This window comes from Callorhinus ursinus, unplaced genomic scaffold (assembly GCF_003265705.2).
Source record: "Callorhinus ursinus isolate GAN/ISIS: 27379988/994484 unplaced genomic scaffold, GSC_fseal_2.0 scaffold4, whole genome shotgun sequence".
Taxonomy (NCBI): domain Eukaryota; kingdom Metazoa; phylum Chordata; class Mammalia; order Carnivora; family Otariidae; genus Callorhinus; species Callorhinus ursinus.
In genome coordinates this window covers 30873171-30886498 of record NW_027397066.1, presented here as the reverse complement: position 1 = coordinate 30886498, position 13328 = coordinate 30873171, and the positions used below count along the sequence as shown (strand labels likewise).

The 13328-nt window shown below is 45.6% G+C and overlaps 1 protein-coding gene across 6 annotated transcripts in view; it reads right to left on the bottom strand.

Moving 5' to 3' along the window:
* Nucleotides 1-13328, bottom strand: part of PGCKA1 (PDCD10 and GCKIII kinases associated 1) — a 79648-nt gene that overhangs the window by 10592 nt on the left and 55728 nt on the right. For 4 of the 6 annotated variants that reach the window (XM_025887758.2, XM_073891520.1, XM_073891521.1 and 1 more), the window contains one exon: nt 7510-7559. The gene's annotated coding sequence lies outside the window, so the exon portion shown is untranslated. Of the gene's footprint in view, nt 1-1101; nt 1124-7107; nt 7287-7509; nt 7560-13328 lie in introns of those variants that run through there. The other 2 variants (XM_073891524.1, XM_073891525.1) reach the window with 2 other exon arrangements.

Genomic DNA, 13328 nt, shown 5'->3' with positions numbered 1-13328 from the left:
TTTGGGTCCCGGGTCCACACTCGCCCCAGCCCAAGATCCTGACCAAATACAAAAAGCTTCCCCTCCTTGTCCTCCCTCAGGCCCCGAGTTTTCTGGCTCATTCTCTCATGCGTGCGGCTCTTTGGCAGAGGTCTCCTCAGCCTCTTTCCAGGGAGTCCCCGGGGCAGAGAGGGCATGTAACAGCAAAGCCCCTGGGAGGGGTGAGGGCTCAGATCTCGGGGACCACCCTGTGAGGCTGGAGGAGGTGCGCTGCTGGACCTGTCTCCACTGGAGAATGGGGGAGGGGGAGGCGTGGGCTTTGAGCTGGAGGTTGAGTTCTCAGGAGCCAAGGAAATCAGTCAGTCTCTGAGGATGAAATGTCAGGGTTGAAATGGGTATTTCTCGATGAAAGGCTGCGCTGGGGCCCACTCAAATCATATTATTTAAAGGGCTGCCTCCTTGGTCTTTTCCAAGGCTGTCCTTGCCAGGATGTTCACCCAAGGAGTGTGTCTACACTGCTCCCGCAGTGCTTCCATTGCATGAACTGGGAGGAACAAGCCAGGTCCTGGTCCCGTAACTTCACCGCTGCTGCGGCCACAGGATCCTTGGTGTCTGTGTTAAATGTGGAAAAACAAGACTTTTCCAACAGCAAGAACGTCACTCCATTTTTCTCTCCTTGTGGTACCGAGACTGGCAAATCGCAATCTCTCTGATGGATCTTAAAAACATTTTTATGGCCCTTCCTTCTACTCAAAATCTGACACCATTTTTTCTTTTCTGATGTGGTCGTTGGTGAGCTGTCCTTAAGACAGATGTTTCGTGAATGGCCACAGCCATTACACGGTGTCCCCGCTGATTCCACGGCTCTCCAAAGAACCCCTAGCATGTACCAGGCACTGGACCAGGGTCTGGGGAAACAATGGCGTCCGGGTACTCCGAGAGAACGTCTCATCTTGAATGTGTGTGTGGTGGTGGTGGCGGCGGGGTATATGTGTGGGGTGGGATGGGATTTAGATAAACGTTTGGGAAGACTCATCACAGCACACAGGCATTTCAGCCTGGTGGATGAAGGAGCAATCTAGGTGCCAAGTTGCCAGTTTCAATTCTCCCTCCAACACTTACTAGCTCTGTGACCTGGAGGCAAATTTCTCAGCTTCTTCAAGCTTCAGCGGACAAATCTGCAACATGGGAATGAAAGTGTTCCAGCTTGCCAGGATCGTTTTGAAAATTAAATGGCTAGAAGTTTGTAAGGCATTTACTATAGTGTCTGGCATACTGCCAGTTCTTATTAATACTTTGGTAGTTAACGTTTCAGTGTTTACTATGCATCAAGTAATGTTTTAGGAACTTATTTTATTTATTTATTTCAGAGAGAGAGAGAGAGAGAGAGAGTGCATGAGCAGGGAGAAGGGCAGAGGGAAAGGGAGAAGCAGGCTCCCAGCTGAGCAGGGAGTCCAATGTGGGTTCGATCCCAGGACCCTGGGATCATGACCCGAGCCAAAGGCAGACACCCAACTGACTGAGCCACCCAGGCGCCCCCGTCCTAGGAACCTTCATGTACTCATTCATTTTAACTTTGCAACAATCCTTTAAGGCGTGAACCACTTGTTTTATAGATAAGTAAATGGATATAAGTTAGTGATACAGTATAGCTATTATTAATGCTGTTGTTCTAATTTTCATTATTATTAACATTTCCCAGCCTCTGTCTTGGTAGCTTCTGTTGGTTTCTGAGTCCATTGGGTTACACAACAAACAGCAGTTGGGGATCCAGTAGCTTCTGCAAAAGGGAACTAACTGGATCCTCTTAATTGGGGCTCGGACAGAATTTTACAGGTGTGCTTGCTTCTGTGACCACCAGATGGCAGTACACAGCGGCTGTTTAATCTACACTGGAGGGAGGGCCGGGTTGGGAAAGGCCTCTGAGAAAAGGTGTAGGGCGTAAATAGTGTAGGTGCTTTGCCCTGTGGCAAAGTTAGGGAGTAGGTGATGTGGTGAATATTTCAGATAGTGGAGTGTCACCTTTAAGTCCCGGTGGCTGTGGCACCACCATATGGCAGGGCCTCTTCCAGCTCTGGCCCTGCACGAGGAGGTTTATTCCGTAAACTGGTCACATCATGGTGGGGTCAAAAGGCTCCCACAATCCTATAGAGACCACTGTTGACACGGTGACTGCTCATCAGATCCCCAAATCGGAGAGTCTGGGTTGCTCCCTCCCACCTGTACGTCTGGACAATAATTCTGTGGAAGTGGCCGGGGAGGAAGGAGCCTGTGGAGTATGGAGTTACAGTTCCTTCCCCCCAGGTTAGATATGATGATGCTGGGCTGTCCATGTGGCTGCCCCTCCCCGTGGCCATCCCTGTGTTCCCCCTGACCCTGCGGGCTAGCCCATGCGTGAACTGGTTTTGGGGACCCATCTTCTGGATGAGGGTATGTGGCCATGAACTAGGGAGTGAAGATAAGCCACAAAATAACACGTGGATCAATTTGAACGTTTGGGGGGAAGAAGCTCATTATTTTTACTTAAAAATAAATTCAGAATATTGTGTGTCTGAAAAGGCAAAAATTTGCATGAATTATTGGACTTAAAACAGAAGGCATACAGGAATTTCAAGTCTGTTAGTAGCTTGGGGTCAGCCGTACCCTTGGTGGGAACTGTTGTAGGGGAGAAGTTTGAGTGGCTCTGCCTTTATTCTCTGGAGTGCACATTCCTAACAGGAGGCTTCTCTTTGGAGCAGATGTGACGTAATTCATTACTGAATCAAGGCCGGGGTGTGCGTGGGGATCCCGGTGGTACTCAGCAGCAGAGGCACAGGCTCCACCTGGGTCTGGGTGGGGCCCGATAACCTGCATTTCCTAACAAACGCCCAGGTGATGCTGATGCTGCTTTCTGAGGACCACACTTCGAGCACCAGTGCTTTACTGCTGTACGGATACCAAGACAGGCCAGGCCTCTTCATTTTGGTCAGAAACTCATCCCCATCATCACTGTTCCCAATCCCATCCCCAACTGGGGCAGTTTTCCAATCTTCTTAAGTTTCTAAAAACTTTGTTTTTCAGAATTTTCATTTAAACACTTTCTAAATTATATTGTCTATTATCCTTCTCTATGGGGGCTATCACAGGGACAAGTTAAAATAACCAAGTGTCTAGAAATAGGGGATCAACTTGAACCTCCTAATGTTCACTAGTTGGGAACTAACTGGAACAAATCTACGACACGGGGCTAGCGCACTGCCTCTCTGCTGTGAGATCCGCGCCTGTCTCCTCCTGCTGGCTCCGTGTCCCCGGGCAGCGTGACGGGGAGGAGCCCCTGCCCTCTGCATCTGGGTAGGTCCCACAAATGGAAGGTGCTGGCGGAAGAGCAGAGGTGGAAGATGGGAGAAGCCGGGGTATTTCTCCCCTTCTCTCTCTCTTGCTGCTTGGACAGTATGCTGTCCATCCTGGCACTGGCCGTACCTCCCTCACAGCCCTCCACGGCTCCAGCTGCTGCCCCAGCATCCAGTTCTGTGCCCCCCCCCCCCACCCCATGCGGTGCTCCTGTCTTCCTGCCTTGACCACCTCTGTGCTGCCTCACCGGCTGGTTTCCCAGTTCTGCCAATATCTGTATAACCCGCTGACTCTAATTTCCCTCTGTTTGAAAGGACAGGTTCGTGTTTCTGAGCCCAATACAAACAGTATCCTGGTCAAAGGCTTTCTCGCTACACTACTAAAGAGTATACAGCAACAGTATTGGACTCTCAAAAACTGGTATTCTTGAACGTTCATGTTGTTGCTTGCTGCACATCTGACACAGGGCGGGCCGTGGGGGATGTCAGTGGTGGTTGGGGAGGGGACTTAAGCCCCTCCATCATCTCCATCAAGTTCTCTTCCCTTTCTCACCACATATCAGTCTGTTTCCTGTACAATGTAACTTCCTTACAAGTCTCCTATCTTCCCTTCCCAAGCTCTTAAGCCCTCCTATATCTATATAGGGGTATTCTAAAACTGCCATTGGAGAAGGAATCGGGGCATAAGGACCTTCATGCTATTTTTAGTAATCTCACGAAAATACTCAACGTCATTGATGGGTGTGGGTGATGGTGATTAATAAATAAGCTTACAGATGTTCTTTACGGCTGGTAAAATAAGGAAGTTGTTCCCTATTATTAGTATAGGCACCAGGCTGTATTGACCCATTCCCCATCATCGATATAGTGTCAGGAAGCTGATTTGTAATATGACCCTAAAGGCTTCAGGGAGGCTCCAAGTCAATAGCTTAAGACAAATATCTAAAACTCTTAGCGGTGGTAATCCAGATATCCCCGTGCTTATCAAAGTGCTTTTGAAGTATATGTTGAGGAACTCAATGCAGATTATCACAGACAGCTCTGAGGAGAAAGTGACTGGGACCATATATAGCTCTCAACTAGTATCTACATAATCTCATTGAAAATAACAGATTTTTATCAATGATGTGGAAGTAGATGTTTTTCCCAAATACTGCTCCTTGGGTAGAATCTTGTTGGCTGATGAGCCAATAGACCATGCCATTGAAAACAAAACCAAGTGTGCTATTCAGGAATAATCACCGTGGCACCAAGACTCAAACCCTACTGAAGATGGGCGGCGGGGGGTCGGGGGATGGAGTGGGGGGGAAGAGACCACGACCTTCTGAATGGCTTTTACTTTCCAAGAATTTGAACAAGTGTATTTTGGAGCATCTTCTGATAATAGAAGTATAGTTTATTCGAGAAGATTTTAAAAATCTGAAGTGAAGATGATGTGTTTTCATTTAACACGTGCAGTTCTCTTTCTCATGTGCGATCAGGGGACCGACCCCTTTCCGGCATACTTTTGACCACCATGGTAATGGTATCATTGGACAAAACTCATCTCGACTCAGTTTGCTGGGCCCATCTACTGACTTTGGTTCAAGCTGCATAGGAAGGTCAGCATCACCCTTCTTTAGTAGGGTATCTGCTTAGAAACATAAGAGATGCCCTTGGCATTAGCACATGGTTGCTTTCATTTTTCTGGCCACATTACCAGAAGGACCGGTCAAAGAACATGTATAAAATCATAAAGGGGGTCTAAGAGAAGAGGAAGAAGAACCTGAAAATCCAGTATGCAGAAGACAGTTTAGTGATGCAATTATGGGAATGGGCTCTGGAGTCAAAATTTGGATTGGCCTGTTCAAAGCCGGGTGATCTCCAGTGAGCCATTTAACTTCTGAGTTTGCCAGCCATCAGATGGGGGAACACAGTAACACATAATCTCGCAGCGTCCCTATTAAGATCATGTGATTTAGGGGCACCGGGGTGGCTCAGTTGGCTAAGCGTCTGCCTTCAGCTCAGGTCATGATCTCAGGGTCGAGCCTCCGAGTCTGCCTCTCCCTCTCCTTCTGCCCCTCCCCCTGCTCATATTCTCTCTCTTGCACTCTAATAAATAAAATCTTTTAAAAAAAAAATCACATGATTGAAACATGGTGATGGGCCTGGCAGAGTGTGTCTGGCAAGCAGGAGGTTCTTAAATGTTGCCTGCTCTCATGTTCACGGTCACTGTCTTTGAGAAGATTCTTGAACTACAGGCTGCTATTCGTGTTTAGACACTGACTAGAATTTCTGAGTGATGTTCTGACCGAATCCTCCCTGGAACTGCATGGGGATCAGGGCGCATCTCCAACACACAGTATGCCTATTTGGGAAATAGCTTTATTTGGGAGTGGGGAGAAGTCCGGAAGAAAGGTGAAGCATTTAGAAAAAGCTAAGGTTTGGAAATGACGAGGAAGCCTTAGAGGAGGCGATGTGGACTGAAGTTTATAGGGTACAGCCAGTCTTGTATTTCTACAGATAATGACAGCTTTAAAAGCAAGCACAGCTCAAGGCTAGATGCTTGCAATCAACTAGCTCTGTGTAAGTCCCAGTATCTTAAGAGTGCCCAAACAGCAAAGAATCTTAGAGAACATCCCACTCAGTCACCTCATTATAAATGTGTTCCGGACTCAAGGCTGGAAGCATGAACTGGTCAGAGGACAAGAAAAAACAGAGGGTCCCGTATTTTAGGTGACCTCTCCATATACAGAATTGAATCACCAAGGTTTCTTTGAAGTGTAGTAAAAACAGTCTGTGCACTTGAAGAGACTGAACATGGTTCCAAGGCCTCAGTTAACCCTCAGCACCTAACTGGGGGCAGCACACTCTGCTAGTTCTTAGGACACAAAGAGACAGAAGATCTCTGCCGTTTGTTAAAGGGCTCACCACCCCATTCATGCAACATATATTTTCTGAGCACCTATTACGTGCCAAGTCCTGAATTCAATCTCAGGGATCTGGAAAGAATTTTACAGTCTAGCAAAGGAAAAACGTATAACTAACATACAAGCTTGGGGCGCCTGAGTGGCTCAGTCGGCTGAGCGCTCAGGTCATGATCTCAGGGTCCTGGGATTGAGCCCGCATCGGGCTCCCTGCTCGCTGGGGAGCCTGCTTCTCCCTCTCCCACTCCCCCTGCTTGTGTTCCTGCTATCGGTATCTCCCTCTGTCAAATAAATAAAATCTTTTAAAAAAAAACCATACAAGCAGATGACTAGTCTAGTGTTAACAGACTGAAATGCGTCACCCAGTGTTACGTAAGGAGCACCTGAGTAATCTTGGGAAGATTAAGAAAGGCTTGTGGGCAAAGGTGAGCAGATAATGGTGCTGGTGGAGTTCTGCACCACATTCCAGGGGGAAAGCAACATGAAGGCAGGAATGCTGCCTCTTACACTGTCTCTCTTAGACCCACCATCTTCTCTCCATGTGCACGGCTACTGCTCTGCCCATAACATTATCCTCCTGTCCCCTACATCCACCCGATACACCGGCCATACAGAAGTCATGCGGTCTTTTCAGGACATAGATCTTAATCCTATCACTCTCCCTGCCCATAAAACTTTTCAAAGGTGCCCAATGCCCTTAGGATATTTAATAACATTTAATAATGATGATGATGATGATAAAAATTTCAAACTTACAGAGAGCTTCCTAGGTACCTGGTGTTAATCTACTTGCTTTATGGGTCTAATTGATCCCCATTATTTGTGGATTCCATATTTGTTTTAATTCATCTAACCTGCTAAAATTTATTTGCAATCCCCAAATGAATACTCACTGTGCTTTTGCAGACACTGGTGGACATGGGCCGAGTGGCAAAACGTTTGAGTTGTCTGATGTGCATGTTTCTAGCTAAGCTCAAACAAGGCGATGATATTCCGCCATCTTGTTTCAGTTCCTCATAGTGTAAATCTTTCAGTGTGAAGACTTAGTTGGGTCATGCTCATCTCACATGTTCTAGAATTGTATCCCAAAACAACACGAGTAAAAAGGAAATAACGAAATTCTACTCAAACCTGAATGAAGCCAGAAAGAGACAGACTTCAGGGATTGCTCAGTTTACTGGCTTTAATGTTTCGGGCAATAAAAACTGTAGTGAGAGACCGAGTAATAGAAAATTTAATGGAAAATGGAAAGACTGCTTTTCCCAAAGCATAAAGAAGAAAAGAAAATTGCTTACCTGCTGTGGAGACTGTCCATTAGGTTTCTCTCCAAGTTTAACTTCTCTTCCTGCAACAATAAAAAAGTTGCAAATTGAGTCTCCAAGTTGCCTCCTGTTCCCAGCCAAGTTGCATCTTGACAGTGACAGGAGACAGCATGCCCTGAGGGGTTGCTAGGCAGCGATGTGGAGGAAAGGAGTTCCTGGCCCAGAAAGACAAGTGTCTTGAAACCGGCCAGGTCTGGGTCTGCAGCCCTAGCTGCTGACAACCAGAAATCAATGAACAATCCACCCAAATTTCAGGGTTTTCTTTTATAAAATAACGTTGTAGTGAAATTTAAATGGCACAACATGGAAGCAGTCCATCACGTGCTGGGCATGCTGGAATTGTTCAATAATGGAAAACTACAGTTGTTATTTAATAAACATCACATGACAACACACCTCTGCTGGGTGAAGTTTCAACTAAACAGAAAAATAATTCAAGGAATTTGCCTCCTGGAGATACATCAAAGTTTCAATGACTACATGTACAATATTTTAATAAAATACATAATTTAAAAATAGCTTTGCTTAGTGAAACTAATAATATGTAAGATTTGAGAAAATAAAGCGAATCTTCAGATTTTTACCAGCTTCTCTGTGATTATTAGAATAATTCACTTATACATAGACACAACTTTTTCAAGAAATGCTCTTAGCCCATTCCCAAGTAAATCACTTCTTGAGATCATTAATTCTGCCTCGAGTTTGTCACGCAATATCAGAATGGTTATATACTTTTGGTAATTCATTTTCATTTTCTTGTCAGCAATGTGTTTTCAGTCAGTATTATTTCTTAGTGTTTAATAATTTGTTAAAATGGAATACACTGCCCAAATGTCACATGATTCTGTTATTCTTTTTTTTTTAAAGATTTTATTTATTTTTTTTGAGAGAGAGAGAACACAAACGGGGGAGGGGCAGAGGAAGAGGCAGACTCCCCACTGAGCAGGGCACCGATGCGGGGCTCGATCCCAGGACCCCGGGATCATGACCTGAGCTGAAGGCAGACGCTTAACGACTGAGCCACCCAGGCGCCCCATGATTCTATTATTCTTAGTTTTTACCACAGTGTTCATAATTCAACTCAAATATCACTTGGTAAGGAAGACACGAGAAAGGCAAGCTCTCAGGGAGCTAGCCACCTGGTTGTGGAGGGCAAGGAGACAAGCGTTTACAAATCACTAAAACGTTATGCAGGGTACGAATAACGCCATCAGAGGTACACAAACAAAAGGCCAGCAGACTTGGATAGCTGGGGCCAGCAGCACTGAAGCAGGCATTCACTGAAATTTGAGAGAAACCGTGGTAAATGGAAACATAACAATGGTGAGATGAGGTGGGAGGGCCTTTCAGATAGAGGGAACATGACAGAGACGAGACAGGAAAGAGTGGAATATTATTTAGAGAACAAATCATTGAATTCCTACTGTGTGCCAGGCACGAGGAAACTGCAGTGAATGGGACACCATGTTGTGTGCCCTATAAAATGACAGCCCTATGTGCAAGACAGGGAATATTCTGGATTGCTTGGTGTTTAGAGAACCTGGAACTTGCCATGTGGTTGGCAGACTTGCCATGTGCTAAGTGCACCGTAGGAAGCCAACGGGATGTGGCAGCAGACCGTAGGGACAAAGGGGAAGGGCTACAATCAGCACGATTTGGAAGGTGTGTAAGAAGCAGTTAGGTTCCTAAATCTCTTTCCGCCCGCCCAGCTTTTGGGGTGGTTGCCACTCTCTATCTCACCCAAAGAATGTAGGCTAGTTTATTTATTTTTATTTAAAAAATTTTTTTTAAAAATATTTTATTTATTTGACAGAGAGAGAGAGAGAGAGAGAGTGCGCGAGCGAGCACACAAGCAGGGGGAGCAGAAGGCAGAGGGAGAGGGAGAAGCAGGCTCCTTGCTGAGCAGGGAGCCCTGTGCGGGGCTTGACTCCAGGCTCATGACCTGAGCCGAAGGCAGACGCCTAACCGACTGAGTCACGTAGGTGCCCCAAAGAATGTAAGTTTAGTGTCTGGAAAGGGTAAGGCAGGGCTTCTGGACTAGGAACATAGTAGAGAACACACAGCAGCGGGCAGGGGTGCTGAATCCAAAACTGGGTTAAGTGAACGTATGCACATGCAGCCCTGAGAGCCTCAGTCTGCTCCCCTCCTTGGCTCTGGGAATGTTGGCACGCACCCTCCAGCTGTCCTCCAGACATTTGAGGAAAGTCTTGAACAGGAAAGACAGACGGAAAGCACCCAACCAACCAACGAACCAACAAAAAACACTTAAAATGAAAAGTAGGGAGAAGAAAACTAAATTGGAAATTAAAACAAGACAACAGGGGCGCCTGGGTGGCTCAGTCGGTTAAGCGTCTGACTCTTGACTTTGGCTCAGGTCATGATCTCAAGGTGGTGAGATCGAGCCCCTCGACATCGACATCGGGCTCCGCACTCAGCAGGGAGTCTGCTTGAAATTCTCTCTCTCTCCCTTTTCCTGTACCACTCCCCCCCCAACCACACTCTCAAATAAATATTAAAAAAAAAGACAACAAAGATGAATATTTCAATAAAGAGTCTGAAAGAAAAAGATGAGGAAATCTCATATAAAGTAGCAAAACAGATAAAGACATAGAAAATCAAATAGAAAAGATGAAAGAAAATTAGAGAACCAGTCTAGGAGGTCCAACATCCAAGTAATAAGAGCTCCAAAAAGAAAGAACAAATAAAAGGAGGGGAGGAATTCATCAACAAAGTCATTTGAGAAAACGTCACATAACTGAAGGAGTTTCTAGATGAAAGCACTCACCAAGTGCCCACCACAATCAATAAAAACAGACTCAACACCAAGACACACCATTGTGATATTTCAGAACTGGAATCCTATACAGGCTTCTAAGAAAGAGAAAACCAGATCATATTTAAAGAGTTGGGGATCAGAATGGTTTTAGACTCCTCAAACACACACACACACCCCATTCTAAACCAGGCCAAATGACCAATTGAGAGGGTTTTCAGATATGAAAGGTCTCAAAAAATTTACCATTCACACTCTGTCCCCTTCTGGAAACAAAGCTATTGAAAAATGTAACAAACACATGAAGGAGTAAACCAAGAGGCGAAGGCAAGGGATATAGGAAACAGGAGAGGGACAAACGTGTCCCCAAGGATGATGGTGGCTGAGACCCCCGAATGCCAGCAGTGGACACAGCCACAAGGACAGCTTGTTCAGACTGGACAAGGCAACAAGGCTCCGGGCGGTTTTCTTTTGAGAGAGGAAATCAATAGAATCACTTAAGGATCCCCTTACTTACAATAAGAAAAGAATTTTGGGGGTTGAATCAGTGAAGTATGCAGAATACTCAACAAATGAAAAAATGAGCCATTTGTGACCCCAGAGAAAAAGCTACGTGGAAGGGAATTGTAATTCTCTACCTGGGTTGGCTGTGAACAACATTTACAGAGTTCTAACGGATACTAGATATTCACCAAACTAAAACTGGAGGAGGTACACAGTGGGGGTTGGGAACATGTCTTATGTGGGGTACGGGATGGAAGCTGAATCAACTTCCATAATGGAAGATAATGTCTAAACCAGAAAAGAAAACCAAGACATGGTAAGAGAAGCATTCATTTAGAGAAACAGAGGCAAATAACCCAAATAATCAGCTAAAAAAGTGACTTTCAGAAAAAAGAGGGTTTTCCTTGGAAGAAAGAAAAATGTGCTCACAAGTGGGCAGTCTGGGCTTCATTTAAAGATGTGGGAATCAGTCTAGTCATAAGAGCAAAATCTCAAGAAAGGGTAAACTGGTAGCAAGCAGTAAAAATGATGCTTTTGAGGAAGTCGAGTCATATCCATTTACTTAACTTATATTAATTATTCAACATCTAGTACTGTGGGCCAGGTCATGTGCTAGTACATGATCACAGCAAACTGAATAAGACATAAAGCTTATGACCTAGTGAGGTGGGCAAAACATAAGTAATTATGACCCACTGATATGCTAGAGCTTATAGGCAAAGTATTATGAAAATGTAGGGACCAGCAATCAAAGTTTCAGAATATTCTAGAACTGTGTGTCCAATATGGTAACTACTGGCCACATGTGGCTACTTAAATTACTTAAAATTAAATACATTACATAAAAGTTCAACTCCTTGGTTACACCAGCCAGCCATGTTTCAAGTGCTCAAAAGCTACTATATTGGGCAATGTAGACATAAAACGTGTTCTTCATGGCAGAAAGTTCTACTGGATGGTGCTGATCTAGAGGTTCTTAAATGGTGATTTTTTACAGTGTTCTCAAGTACATTAAACCCCTGAAGGGATCACATTCCATGGGTCTATTAGTAAATAAAGCTTTGCAGAGCTTGATATTTAACCAGCTACGTTATCTGAACATGGAAAGGAATTTTTACTGTTAGAAGTTTAGTTTGCACCTGGAGCCACTTGGGGAGCTAGTAAAGGGTGTCTCTTGCAGGTCCTGACCCTGTTTGACCACACACAGATGTTGGGAGCAAATGCCGCTGGTGACCAGCCTGTGAGTCTTTGCGAAACACTTTTGCTTGGCAGAAGGAGGGAAAAGTTCTGGAGAATGCAGAAACTCCCGAGTTCGAATTCTGACACCACTACTTGTTAGATCGGGGGCCTCGAGCACATCTCTCAACCCCTCTGGGCCTTTGCTTTTTTCGATGCGAGGAGCATAACGAAAGCATGGATCACGATAAGCAGGTGGCAGAAGCACAAAGATGGCAGCCTCCATTCTTCTCACTGGTCTTAATCTCCAACAGGCAATGAGCAGGCCGCTGAGGAGGGGCCCCACATTGGAGGAGAGGGCTGGCTCTCTTCATTTCATCGCATCACTACCCTGTTTCCTGGCTTTTGTTAAAGGATCGATCACCGACCAGGAAGGAAGTACCTATAACAGGAAGGGGAATTTCTGTTCGAAGCAAGGCAAAGAGAAGGAGGAGGAAGGGTACTGACATTTATCAAAAGCCCAGGACATACCAGACCCAGTGGCATGTACTGTATGTCCTAAAAATCCCCCCAAGGTCTAGGAGAGTGGACGGATGTGAGGAAGGGGGCTGGAAGCGAAGGCTTGTGGGTGTCGGAAAGACAGCACGGTGGGACATAAACCCACCAGGGATGGGCCAGAGTTCCGTGGGGAGGGACTGACTGCCATGTTAAGGGCCCCACCTGATGAGACCTTCAGTTCACAGGAACAAGCGGGGGCAGCGTGTTGGACTTACTGGTGGGCCCAGAGCAGAGGTGGCGAGTAGAGGTAGCTGAGGTGAGTTGAGCCGGCCCCTCTCCTAGCCGCAGACAGGTCTTTGCTCAGAGTTTTTACTACGTGGTGGGCAGTCCATCCCTGCTACCTTCTTTAACTACCATGAGGAGAAAAACAAAGTTGCTTTCCAAGTGGAGTTAAACTCCAAATATGATAAGCCTGAGTTGGCACCATCAGTTGCAAGAATTAACTTTTCCTGGTAATTTGTAAGTGCATTCAGGTCTGTTTTCAGGTTTTCTTTTAAGGGTTTTCCCTACCCCCACCCCCAGGCAGGGCCAATATACGAATAGAAAGAAAAGATCTCCAGCTGGGCTCCTTTCTTCGAACAAGCTTTGAAAGCTTTGCAACATCTTCCTTGGATGCAATTCAGCTGGGGGCCTTCCCTGTGTTCCAGAGGAATCTCTGCATCCTCACACAGGGGCCCTTTGTTGTCTGAGGTTATGAGAAGTTAACCAGGACTTCGCACAAGGAAATATCTTTTCCTTGTGTGAAGCAGTGATCAAAGAGGAATGTCATTTAAACCAAAAC